This window comes from Lepidochelys olivacea (genome assembly GCF_965140295.1).
Source record: "Lepidochelys olivacea isolate rLepOli2 genome assembly, chromosome: 4".
NCBI classification, from domain to species: domain Eukaryota; kingdom Metazoa; phylum Chordata; order Testudines; family Cheloniidae; genus Lepidochelys; species Lepidochelys olivacea.
Genome location: NC_140414.1, coordinates 119,949,981 through 119,962,052, shown reverse-complemented (window position 1 = coordinate 119,962,052; position 12,072 = coordinate 119,949,981). Strand labels below are relative to the sequence as shown.

The 12,072-nt window shown below is 39.4% G+C and overlaps 1 protein-coding gene across 8 annotated transcripts in view; it reads right to left on the bottom strand.

Annotated features, from left to right (window-relative positions):
- Nucleotides 1-11,836, bottom strand: part of LOC311520174 (uncharacterized protein) — a 149,624-nt gene extending 137,788 nt beyond the window's left edge. For 4 of the 8 annotated variants that reach the window (XR_014711501.1, XR_014711505.1, XM_084627463.1 and 1 more), the window contains exon 1: nucleotides 11,726-11,836. The gene's annotated coding sequence lies outside the window, so the exon portion shown is untranslated. Of the gene's footprint in view, nucleotides 1-7,737; nucleotides 7,950-9,810; nucleotides 10,048-11,725 lie in introns of those variants that run through there. The other 4 variants (XR_014711502.1, XR_014711503.1, XR_014711504.1 and 1 more) reach the window with 4 other exon arrangements.
- Nucleotides 11,837-12,072: the final 236 nt, after the last annotated feature.

Below are 12,072 nucleotides of genomic sequence, written 5' to 3'. Positions count from 1 at the left end.
TTTTGAAGGACATATATAAAATCATTTTTCTGCCCCGTAAGATTGTGTCTTTACTTAAGCGCAACTCACGTTTATTTCTGGGAGACTGCTGATTACAAAAAGAGGGCAGGGGTGTTTGAAAAATTTGTATAGTGGGGGTGCTGAGAGCCACTGAACCAAAGTGTAAACCCTGTATATGACAAAAACTACTTTAAGCCGGGGGTGCAGCAGCACTCCCAGTTCTAGTGCTTCTGGAAGAGGACGCTGAGAATATTAAAAATGACAAGAGAATTATTTCAAAATGGGCCTGACTTAATCAAGGATGACACGTTAAAACAGGATATTTTCCTCGAGTGAGAAACCAAACCCTCTCGTCGCCCCCCCCAGTCTGCACCATACATTCTACTTTTAAGAAAGTTGGGAAGTCCTTCCATTGACTTCACCAGGCTTTGAATCAGTCCCTCAAAGATCAGTGAGTGGCTGGACTCAAGCTAATAGAGTACCACTAGCAGTCTACAGGTGCTATTCAAATAATAATAAAGAGAGAATGGATAGTAACAAAGCATTTCCACAGTATGAAGAAGTGAATTATGAGTGTGGCTAGCTATAGGATTGTCAATCTTTCAGACAGCACATTTGATTTACTAAGGAAGCCGATGTCATATAAATCAAAGTTCACTTAAATTTACATTTACAGATAAGACCAGAATAGTTACTCATTGTCACGCCTGCAACTCATTATGAATATTGAAGCTATTAGTGGCCACTCTGACTTGTGAGAGGTACTTAATGATACACTTTCCTCCAAGAAAGGTATAAACTCAATCAATTAATGAAAGCTCTCCTGGAAGCATTCACTGAAAGTGAGATGTCAGAATAACAGAAGTAGTGCGCTATTATTTACACAATGAAAAACCTGCCAGGGGTCTGAAATGTCATGCATGTATAGCACGGTTCAAAAAAAGGCATACTGGAAGGTCAGCCTCCTCCAGAAGGTGAAATTGATCGAAGGGCAGACAATCATCTTAGAAACTACTGGCCTGATCCTACTCTCATTGACTTATATACTGCACATAAGTAGATCTACTCCACCCACAAGCCTGTCTCCCCACCTCCCAGTTTGTGGTATAAGGTCGAAATTCCACAAGGTGCTGAGTACCTGCAATTTCCATTTATTTAATTTTTTCTTTGTATTTATACAAATGTATACAAATGCATTGTATTACATTAAAACTACATCCTCGGTCACACATTGAATATGCCATTGACATAACGTTAATACCCAAATATAACTACAGTACAGTGCAATATAAAGCAGCATCAGAAAACCAGGCAACTCAAAAACTTAAACTGCCCTGCCCTCCAACAATTCCCTGCCTCCCCTGCATTCTCAAATGCAGCATATCCTCCAGGTCACCAGATTATTAACTACTGAATGCACCTCATAAGACTTGGCCCAGTTACTAGAGTGTAATCCTATTACTCAGATGCTGTTGTAAAGTACAAAGTAAATTTAGAGTTAGGCATGAACTGGAGTACCATACCTGTACCCCTCAGTGCTGGGGGAGGCACAGATCCATATTTCAATTTCTCAGCTCAGAGCTATCTCTGTAACAAAAGTTTCAGCTCAGCCCCATCTCCCTCAAACTAGGGGGAGGTATCAGTCTAAATCCAGAATTTGTGGCTCACGTTCATATTTCAGACCTGTAAAAATGCAAGCACCACGCATGTCCTCTTTGCTTCTCTACTTTGAAAAACAAAGCAGATGTTTTCAGGGTTTTCTTTTTAATTTGGAACAAAGTAACAGAGCAAAAGAAAAAAAAACATGTGGTCCAGGATTTTTGTCTTCCAGAGAATGGGGATTTCGGCCAACAGAGATGGAACTGTCTTGATCCAAAAGGGCCTGTAATTTACATCCCTTAAAGTCTGACATTCACCTGTGTGCTTTGGGTTGCATAGCTTAACACTTTCACCTCATCCAGCAGTTGTCCAAAGAGTGTAATAGATGAAACTGAACCCCGGCATAAGTGAGTGCTATTCCACTGTCTTTAATGCCTGCTTACATTAGGTCTGAATTTGACCTATTGTACCTGCATTTCCAGCACAGTGTAGTACTGTGTGTCATAGACATCCTAAATCTGGTACCTCCCATAGAATGAGTTGAAGAAAAATATGCCCATTGCAGACTGTAGTGTTGAATTTAGTTATGGAGCCTGAAGGAGCTACAGCCCCCACACAGAAGGAACCTAAAGGGGAAGAGCCCCCGATTCAGGTAATAGAATCCCAACAATCTATTGTCCCCACCCATGATGGTGGTGAGCCTTCCAATCAGTGGAGCTGGCAGTTCCATAATGTGTAAGGCATGTGTCTATTAAAGATGTGTGTCAGATACATTTGATAAACTGAATTACCTAAAAAATATTGATATGATAAACATGTTAAGCTTCCTGGGTCAGTTATGTTTTAACTTACCTTCCAATATCCAAAAGTAAACATATGCCCACTGAGATACACATAAAAATACAGAAGAAAAATTGAACTAATAAAAATACATCCGTTTTATAGCAATGTGTATAATTACTGTAACCCATAACTTATACTGGCCTCTGTTTGGCTGTATTCCTTTATCTTATATATCTCATATATTCTAACTTATCAAACACGTGTTTTCAACAGTCTATATTTAATAAAAATATAATAGCATCTGTAAGCCCTAAATTATATCATGACCCCATCTGCGTAGTGCTGTACACACATAGGGAAATAGATAGTTAACATCCCAAGAAGTTTACAATCTAAGGGGAAAGACTCCGATTTTTCACAGGTATTTAAAGATGCAGATAGGTGCCTTGTGAGATTTAAGTGCAACTTCTGAAAATCGCATTAGATGCCTATCTGCATCTTTAGGTACCTAAAAGCCTTTAAAAGCTGGCCCTAAATTCTTATACCCTTAGTCATGCTGAGTAGTAGCTTACAACTCAGAAACAATAATGCTATTTAACCATAAACATGCACTATTTTCTGAAGTTAGTATCTAGATTGTTTCAGGTAGAACTGGTAGAAATTTTTCATTCAGAACATTCTTCTTGATTAAAAATGGCTGTATATTGAAACTGGAATCTTTCATGAAAAGATTTAATTGAAACAAAATTTTCCACAGTATGCATCCGATGAAGTGAGCTGTAGCTCACGAAAGCTTATGCTCAAATAAATTGGTTAGTCTCTAAGGTGCCACAAGTACTCTTTTTCTTTTTGCGAATACAGACTAACATGGCTGTTACTCTAAAATCCCATGTATTCATCATAAGCAAAAATGTTGACATTCTGGGATAGGGAGAGTTCCCTTTCTTACTCTTTTTTCCCTCCTTTGTACCACTGAATGTAGTAGAATGGATGAGGTCCAGTGGTGCCAGATTTTTTCCCCCACTTCTTTTGTTATTGTTTTTTCTTATATCCATCTCACTTTTCAAAACTGCCTCATTATTGGGAAAATTACAGAAATTTCAACAGATTACAAAATAGTAAAACAAACAATGAGAAAAAGAAAAATTGAAAAAGTGTGTGTGTGCGGGGGGGAGGAAAATGGAGATCATCCATCTTATAGCACTCAGTGACAAAAAGGAAAAAAGTGAGAAAAAACCCAAAAGACAAAATTTCAAACATTACATTTTTGGGGGAAATTGTATTTCACGTACAGCCTGTTCCATTTCAAATCCTGTGAGATGAAAACAGTCTCAGATATTTAAATTTTTTTGCTACTTCCCAGCCTTTTCTACATTGAGCACTTCTTTCTGGGAGAATTTATGTCCAAGATGGGAAATTTTATGTTCTTGTGAGACTAACTTTTCCAAAGGTTTCAGAGTAGCAGCCGTGTTAGTCTGTATTTGCAAAAAGTCCTCCTTTTCTTTTAACTTTTCCAAAGAGAGCCAAGAATTTTCTCTCTCTCTCTCTCTCACACACACACAAATTAGGCAACTTGAAGATGGTATTTTGGAACCTGAGTAAGGTTCTTGTCCACCTGACTGCCAACACTCCACTTACTATGTCAAATGAGCTGCCTGCAAGCCTCCAGTGGAAAATTAATGCCCAAGGAATATCTAGAGAGCCAATTAGTCTGATACTGCTATTGAGCTACACTAAAAATTCCCACATACTTGATCAGGATTTCTGCAGTAGAACGAACCATGACCCAAAGTAGATATTTAGATATAGGCACCTTCCCCGTCCCTTTCATCAATACAAACTAGTGATGTTTATATATTTGCTACAAATATAGGTATTTGCAAGTTTTTCCTGTAATTCCACAGCTCCATTTAATAAGTAACCACTGAGTAGATAAGATGTCCAAAACCACAAATGATGGTTAGAAAGTGACATGCTTATTCTCTGGGGGAAAAGAAAACCAAGCATACTTGGAGTTAATGTGTAATAGAATCTATGCTAGTAATGCAGGGAATTTCAGAGATGTGCTAAACCTTCTGAGCACAAACTAACAGCAAGGCCTTTGGCTGTATGAATCAATGTTTTATGCCTCCAATTCAATTGTGTTCCCTTGTACCTACAGAGAGGCAAATAGCACTGATGTACAAAGAATCAGCACAATGGCTTCTCATTAAAATTAGAGAAGGGTGGTCAAGAATGCTGTATAGAAAATGGTACATATACAGAACTCAAAATAAATTTGCGGTTTTCCTTTGACCTCATCGTAGTTTGAGTGCTCTGGAAAAGGGCTAGCAACATTTATATTTCATCACTGCAGCTCACCTATTACATTATTTCCTAACAAACAAAGCTATCATAGGCTACAATATAAGCCACAAAAAAGAAACATGGTTCTAATTCTGAACAAGTAATGCAGAACTCTCTGCTCGTATTTGAGGTAGGCTGCAAACAGGAGGCCTATGTTAGGGGGCTTATTCCTTCACCCACTTACTTCCCTGGTCCTTCTCGCATGAACAGAGAGCAACAATACCCGAAGTCCAAAGGTGCAAACAATTCGATGTTTATTGGGGTGAACTTCCAGCAAGCATGATTCCAGTTTCCTTCCTTAGTGTCCTCCTTCCCAGCTCTGACACCACAGAGCCTTACACCTGTGTCCCTGTTCCCATTCCTACCCTTAGCCAAACATGATTCCAACTTCCTTACTCCCATTCCCTGTTCCCATTTCCCCCTTTAGCAAAACATGATTCCAATTTTCTTACCCCCATTCCCTGCTCCTATTTCCCTCACCCACATGCCCATGCCCACCCCCACCCACCCCCACACCCAGTCACTTCCTCATTGACTACAGATTATATAGTAAAACTTGAGTTCTGCTTAGCTATACTTTAACCAATCATTTTCCTGGAATTTAACTAACCAATCCTAACATATTGTAACATGATTATGTAACCAATTATATCCCACCACCTTAATTAGTTTACACCCAGCAAAATTAATTATACAGCAGACAGGAACAATCACAGAACCAGACAGAGATTATACAGACAAACAATAGCAAAGTGGGAACTACAATGACAAGACAACACAGAAGTGAGGATTTCACATCCCAGCTATTGATAAGTGAGTTCTTGCCAGACAGGATGCTATCAAACTAAGTTTCCTTTTACATTTTCTAGGCACTTCCCTTTCTCTGGAGGTGATAGGAATACAATCCTGTCCTGATAGTGCCTAACAGCCCAATAGCACCTTATTTCAATGTGACTAGTTTGGAATGTGAGGATGTGACCGTTCGCTTCCCAGCTTATGGCTGCCTCTGCTGCTTAGCCAAAGACCTGAGCCTAAGCACAGGGCCACAAACTGTCACAGTAAGAGAAGGCCCTTACACTGGCAGACAGTGGTTTTGATTCTTTCTTTTATACCTGGAACTAGCCAAGTGATAAGAATACACCTAAATTCTTAAAGTACAGGCCTTTGCAGACAGGCCTGAATATCTATATCCTAACAGCCTATTGCCAAAAAGGCATGTGGATTAGAGCTGGGTGGGAAATGGTTATGCTATCCTGTGAAAATTTTCCTCAGTCTAGATAAGAATGAAATTGAGACCTTCAAGGTTTTTAACAAAAAGCTAGAGTTAGGGAGGAAGGGGGGCAGGAGGAGGCAGAGTGTCCAGAATAGATAATAGCCCCTGACAGTTAGGGTGCTGACTCAGGATGTGGGAGATTCAGATTCAAATTCCTGCTCTGCCTGATTTGCCCAAATATTCCACGTGAGTGCCATAATAACTGGGCTACTGGCTATTCTAGAGGCGTGGGGGTTCTCTTTCCCTGGTGCTGACCAGAATTTGCATCCCAGTTTCAATGAATTAGCATATTTTGACAAAAAAACCCAAAACATTTTGTGGAAAAATTCTCAACCAGCTCTACTGTCAATATTTTAGCATCTGCAACCTGCTTGTCAAACTCTCTTCACTCAAACAATGAAATGAGTTACCAATGCTGACACTCTTTGCTTAAGATCATATTTCCGCTTTCTCAAAACTGAAAATATCTCTGAAAAAAAGCTGAAACTTTCCATGTTTGGTCACAACCTAAAGATGGTTTTTCTGGAGGGGATTAAATCCTTGTCACCATTTTCCAGCTATTGGAGACCAAAAATACACTCTCTAAGCATATTGAGGTTTTTTGTTTTGTTGTTCTTGGGAAGTCTTTTGTTCTTTTTTTTTGCTTGAGAATAACTCAAACTGATGACCAAACTCTCCATGCCCAAACTCTGTATGTAACAGTTCTTGGTGAAAAGTGATCCCTTTGTTAAACTAGGTGAGAATAATTACAATTAAAACTAAAACTTACAAGTGATAGAAAAATCACTTCCAGTACAAGAATGCTCAGAAGGCATCTGTAAAAATGCTAGCAGAAACCAGCATAGCTCTTCCTCCTCCTCAACTTGTTGCCAAGTGTACTTCTGACAAAATCTAAGCCATGGACAAGTGAATGCAATGAGAGTAAGATGATGTTGTTATGGCAACATTAAGGTACCATTTCTCAACTTTTGTGTTTCTATATGGAATCATAACATTGCATTAATATAGATTTTTGTCCTCCCATATAATAGATGTATGCAATTTATTGGACTCCATGTTCAAGAGGAGGCTGTGATCTCATTGGTGGGGGGTGCGGGGGGGGGGCAGGGGGGGCGGGAGGAATCCTATAAACAAAGTATGCAAGAGCAACAGACTTGAAAACATTTCCAAACAAGCAAGCTCAGAATACATTTTAGCCACTCAACAAAACTTGCATCACACTTTCTTGCTCTGGATAAGGGTAATAAAAATTTTAACTTTAGAGCTATTTAAATAAAGAACATTTCTAAAATCACAGTCCACTGATCTCCATATCCTCTGCTTTATTGATTTCTGATGTTCCACATTTAGTCCTCATTGAGTTTGTTCTAATGGATAATAGGAATAGTATCAGACCAGAAATGCTTCCAACTGTTCCTGTCCTTGAAAAGCCATTCTCTGCACTTGTATTCCTGGTCCCCTGTACTCTATTCGATTTAAGAAACATCTCACATGTACTATACTATATCTGTGTCTTTAATTCAAGAGAAAAAAGCTCTTCCTTTCAATACTAGAAAAATACCCGACCTACAATACCATGTTTCCTTCATTCTTGCTTTTAGACCTTATATTCTAGTGTAGTATTACCTTTACTACTTCATGTAAAGGTCAGTTGCATGCTTTGTAAGTGTATCTGGATGGATGAGGTTTCAGAGTTTTCGGAGATTGGGATGGTCTGGAAAGAATATGTTACTTACCTGTATAGTAACTGGAATTCTTTGAGATGTGTGGTCCCTACCTGTATAGGGAAAGTCTTTGAGAAGAGATTGTTTCCACTCTCACACCTCCCACAAAGGATACAACAGTCTAGGTGATTTCCTAAAGGATTTTGTCCTTTGTAGATAGAATGCCAAGGCTTGATGGACATCCAAACAGTGATATTTCCTATCCTCACTGGTGACATGTAGCTCTGGGGAGAAGAAAGGTAAGTGCATGGTCTGATTAGATGGAATTCTTACATTACTTTGGGTATAAATTTAGGGTATGATCTCAAGGTTATTTTGTCTTTATGGAAGATTGTGTAGGCTGATCAGCCATGATGTCTCCAGTTCACCTACTCTTCTGGCTGAGGTGACTGCAACCAGGAAGGCTTCCTTCATTGATAGGTAGGCTAAGGAACATGAAACTAAGGGTTCAAAATGATTCTTTGTTGATGCTGATAGGACTAGATTGAGTTCCCATATCAGGGTAGATTTCTTTGTCAGAGGAAAGACTCTGACAAGATATTTTAGAAAACGCACTGTAACAGGGTGGCTGAAGATTTAATAGTTGGCCACCACAGAGTGACAGACACTGATAGCTGTTAAGTGTACCCCCAGGAACTAAAGGATAGTCCTGAAGTCTTTAAGATGAGAAAGTATTCCATCATGGCATGGGTGTTGGCATCCTCTGGGATTATCAGATGATGTTCACCAGATAGAAATTTTTTTTCCACTTTGTCCTGTACTACTAAAAACTACACTTAACTGACTATAAATTTATTTAAGACTATTAACTACAACTATTTACAGGTAATTACAGATAGACTTAGGAGAAGCATGTTAACACTGAAGATGCTGAAGAGGTTCTGTCTCAGATCACGGGTGGCAGAAAGGAACTGGAGAGGCAATTTGATCACACCCTCGGTTTTGAGAAAAAGAAGGGGAAGGGTACAGGAGCAGACCAACAGACATTTGCTAGAAATTCCAGTCTCAGGTGTATGAAGAGCATGTACACCCACAGTGGAATACACATTGGGACCATCTCTCAAAGAAGACAAGATGCTTTTTTAACCAACTGCATCTAGGTTTTGATGCATCTACAGAAGAAATAGACTGGCATTGAGGCTATTTAAGTGCAGCAGTGGCATGTATGAGAAGAAAAACCTATATGTAAACCTTGGGTTACTTGTCAAAGTGGAGTAAATTAAAGGAGTGAATACATTTGCATGATACGATTTTGAATGTAATACAGTCTTGACATTGTGTCCCAGCTACCCAAGAGACCTCCTTCACGCTCTGTGGCACCACGGCTGTTGAGGTCATTCTGAGACACTAGCACAATGGGGTCCTGATCCATAACAAGTGCTCGGTGGTAATACAAATAATAAATAATAGCGTCTCCTTCCTGTCATAAGCTGGAGGAGGCTGATGATCGGGACCTTGGTTTTTAAACCCACTCACCCTTATAGTTTTTTTCTGCTAGGGCACAGTAACATGCTGCATGACCCACCCATTTCCCCAGGCTTTTCCTCAGGAAGGAGAATGATAACTAGGGGATGACCAGGGAACTGCTGAGAGAGCTGGGAGCTGGGATAGGAAATGCTGAATAGGGCTGGATACTGGTTGGTGAAAGTTAAATATGAATATCCTTTATATGATCTTAAGAAGTTGTGAGGATACTCTTTCTTCCTTGAACTCCTTTTGACCTATTGAGTAATTATTGGTTTGTACAGCACTCAGAACATTCCATGGATGCTTCATATATGAAAATGAATAAGACATACATGTTTGTGTTCATACTAAAATCAATTATTGGATTTTTGTATTTACATATGTAGCCTTCATTTCTTGGTGTTTCTTTCAAGTGACTAGACAGGGGTATTGGCTCTACAGGATTCTGATTTTTAAAGGTTTTATTTATCAGTGGAATTTTATACTCTAAGTGCATCTACATGGGTTTAAATGAACTCCAGTGGTAACTGGAAGACTTTTTTTTCTTTTTATGTTTGGGTCTCATTTCCTACTGCCCAGTCTTCGAGGGTCCTTATCCTACAGCCTACTACCACACACCGTGAAAAGAGAAATAGGTCATGTCCTCTCTCTGCAGGTTTCCTCAAAAGAGACGAGTCCAGTGCCAAAACTCCGACTTACTAAACTGGCTTATTCCTCTACTTCCATCTTTGTGGCTCTGGGAATTCTTGTTGTTGGTTACACTCCGCTGTCTTGAAACACTCTAAGAACTCTTGTAGGAAGCTTTGTAGCCAAGAGGAAGAAACCCAGTTTTCCCCATCACATGAAATGAAACTCCTGTACAACAAAACAGAACAGTACATTATCTGTCAAAGAGGCAATATATCTTGCAGACTATACACCAATCAAATTCACCAGAAGAGTCCAGAAAAACCAGAATCTACATGTGTTTGCACTAGTTCAAAAGATCAGAACTGAGAGTAGAGCCCTTAGAGTACCACAGAAGACTGACAGCAAAAAACTATAAGACACGTAAGGTATAAATAAATCTAAAGCAAGCAGCTAAATACCCCTAGCAGTAAAGAATCCTGCAGCCATCTCTCATGGAAAAAATTCAGTTAAACCACAGACTGTATCAGATGAGATTTAAGGTTGTACTTTAAAACACTCCTATTGTGAAAGTGGCATTAGGCTTATCCTAAAACACTTGGGATTTTTATGGCAATTTAGATTATAGCAACATATGAGCGTGGAAGCATCTGTTTTATCAAGAACATCATTTTTGCATTTTGTCTGTTTTTCTTCATATAGCATATGTACACTAGTGGATCAAACAGTGAGAATGCATTTTCTCTTGTCTCACTTATATTTTCCAATGAAAGATGAAGAGGAGAAGGGAGGGAGAGATGAGAAGATGATGGTCAGAAATAGAAAAGTTTCAGACTGGATCAAATAAGGTTGTCCACAACAGTTTGGCTTTAATGGATGGCATCATTACACAGTTGTAAGGGTTGCTAAGAGTATTGGTAAAACAGTGTGTAAGCTGAAAAAGCAATCTCCAAGAATAAATGTGCACTACATTGCGGCAGACATACTTCTCATTAGTTTAACTCAAATGTCACCAGTTAATGGGGAAAGTGATTTAACAGCTGTCCTAGAGAGTAACACTCCAGCTTCTTGAACAGACTCTCTTCAGCTACCTGACTAATGTATATCTTTTTACTGGTGCTGTATCACAATGAACTGTTTTTATATTTTATGAACCACTTTACAGTCTATGTATTTTTTTAAAAATTCAAGAGGAATGCACAAAACATTCCCAGAGCCAGCAAAGGAAGGAATTTCACAACAGAAACCACAGACTTTAAATTATGACATATACAACCTGGCCAAGCAAAATAGCTTTGACACAAACTAATCAATAGCCTTGATGATCTTGGTAAGCACCATGTCAAAGACCGTGTATGCTGCCAGAGCATCCAAATTTGGCACTTGGCTAGACACTGAAATCATATGAATCACATTATAGTCATTCTTTCAACCTGTTCTGCCCAGTAGCACTGTCGCTTTTGTAAGCCGCTGGAAGGTTATTTTCTTTCATAAAAGGGAGACTTCCAAGATTGTCGAACAGAAACACTGACTTACATTTTCACTGGTCCCATTTGTAAGTCCCTATAATTAACCTCCTGTTAAGGATCTAATATATAACAATGTCATGTGGGTAAAATGTGGGAGTTGGCACCATCTTTCCGATTTTGCAGGCAGATTAAAGAAACTTCAGAAGTTTGCTGTGTTACCCGGGGTTCTTTCAACCCAAAGCTCTTGGTAACTTTTACTCTGTGTGAGGTGGTGTCAGGAAACAAATAGGAGAGACACGGCTGTCCGACCAATAGATGGCTGTCACAAACAGGACAACACAAGAGTGCTTTCATGTAAAGCTAAACTTTACTTAGTCTCAAGCACTTACACACGTCCGCAACAGGTTAGTAAAACACCCCCAACCCTTAATAATTACCAAAGCGGAGTATGGCTCTTGAGTGACACAGCGGCAGGTTTCCGGTGGCCAAATCTTCCGTCTGCCAGTGGGGACCGCAAGATGTATCCAGAGGGAGAGTCCAAAAAGAGTCCAACTACCTCAAACTTTTCCCCTTATTTATACATTAGTAATAGAATGACATGTCCCTTAAAGAAACTTGTTAAGTAAGCAGTTTCAATGGTCAAGCAAGAGGTCCCTTCTGCTTATTGATTAACCAGGTGTGGGTTTTTCCAGAGTTTGCAGCCTTCAGGCCCCAGTAGACATTCCTGGGACACATCCTGCTCTTCTAAAATGCATGTATCAGCAACTTCAAAACACAATTCTTA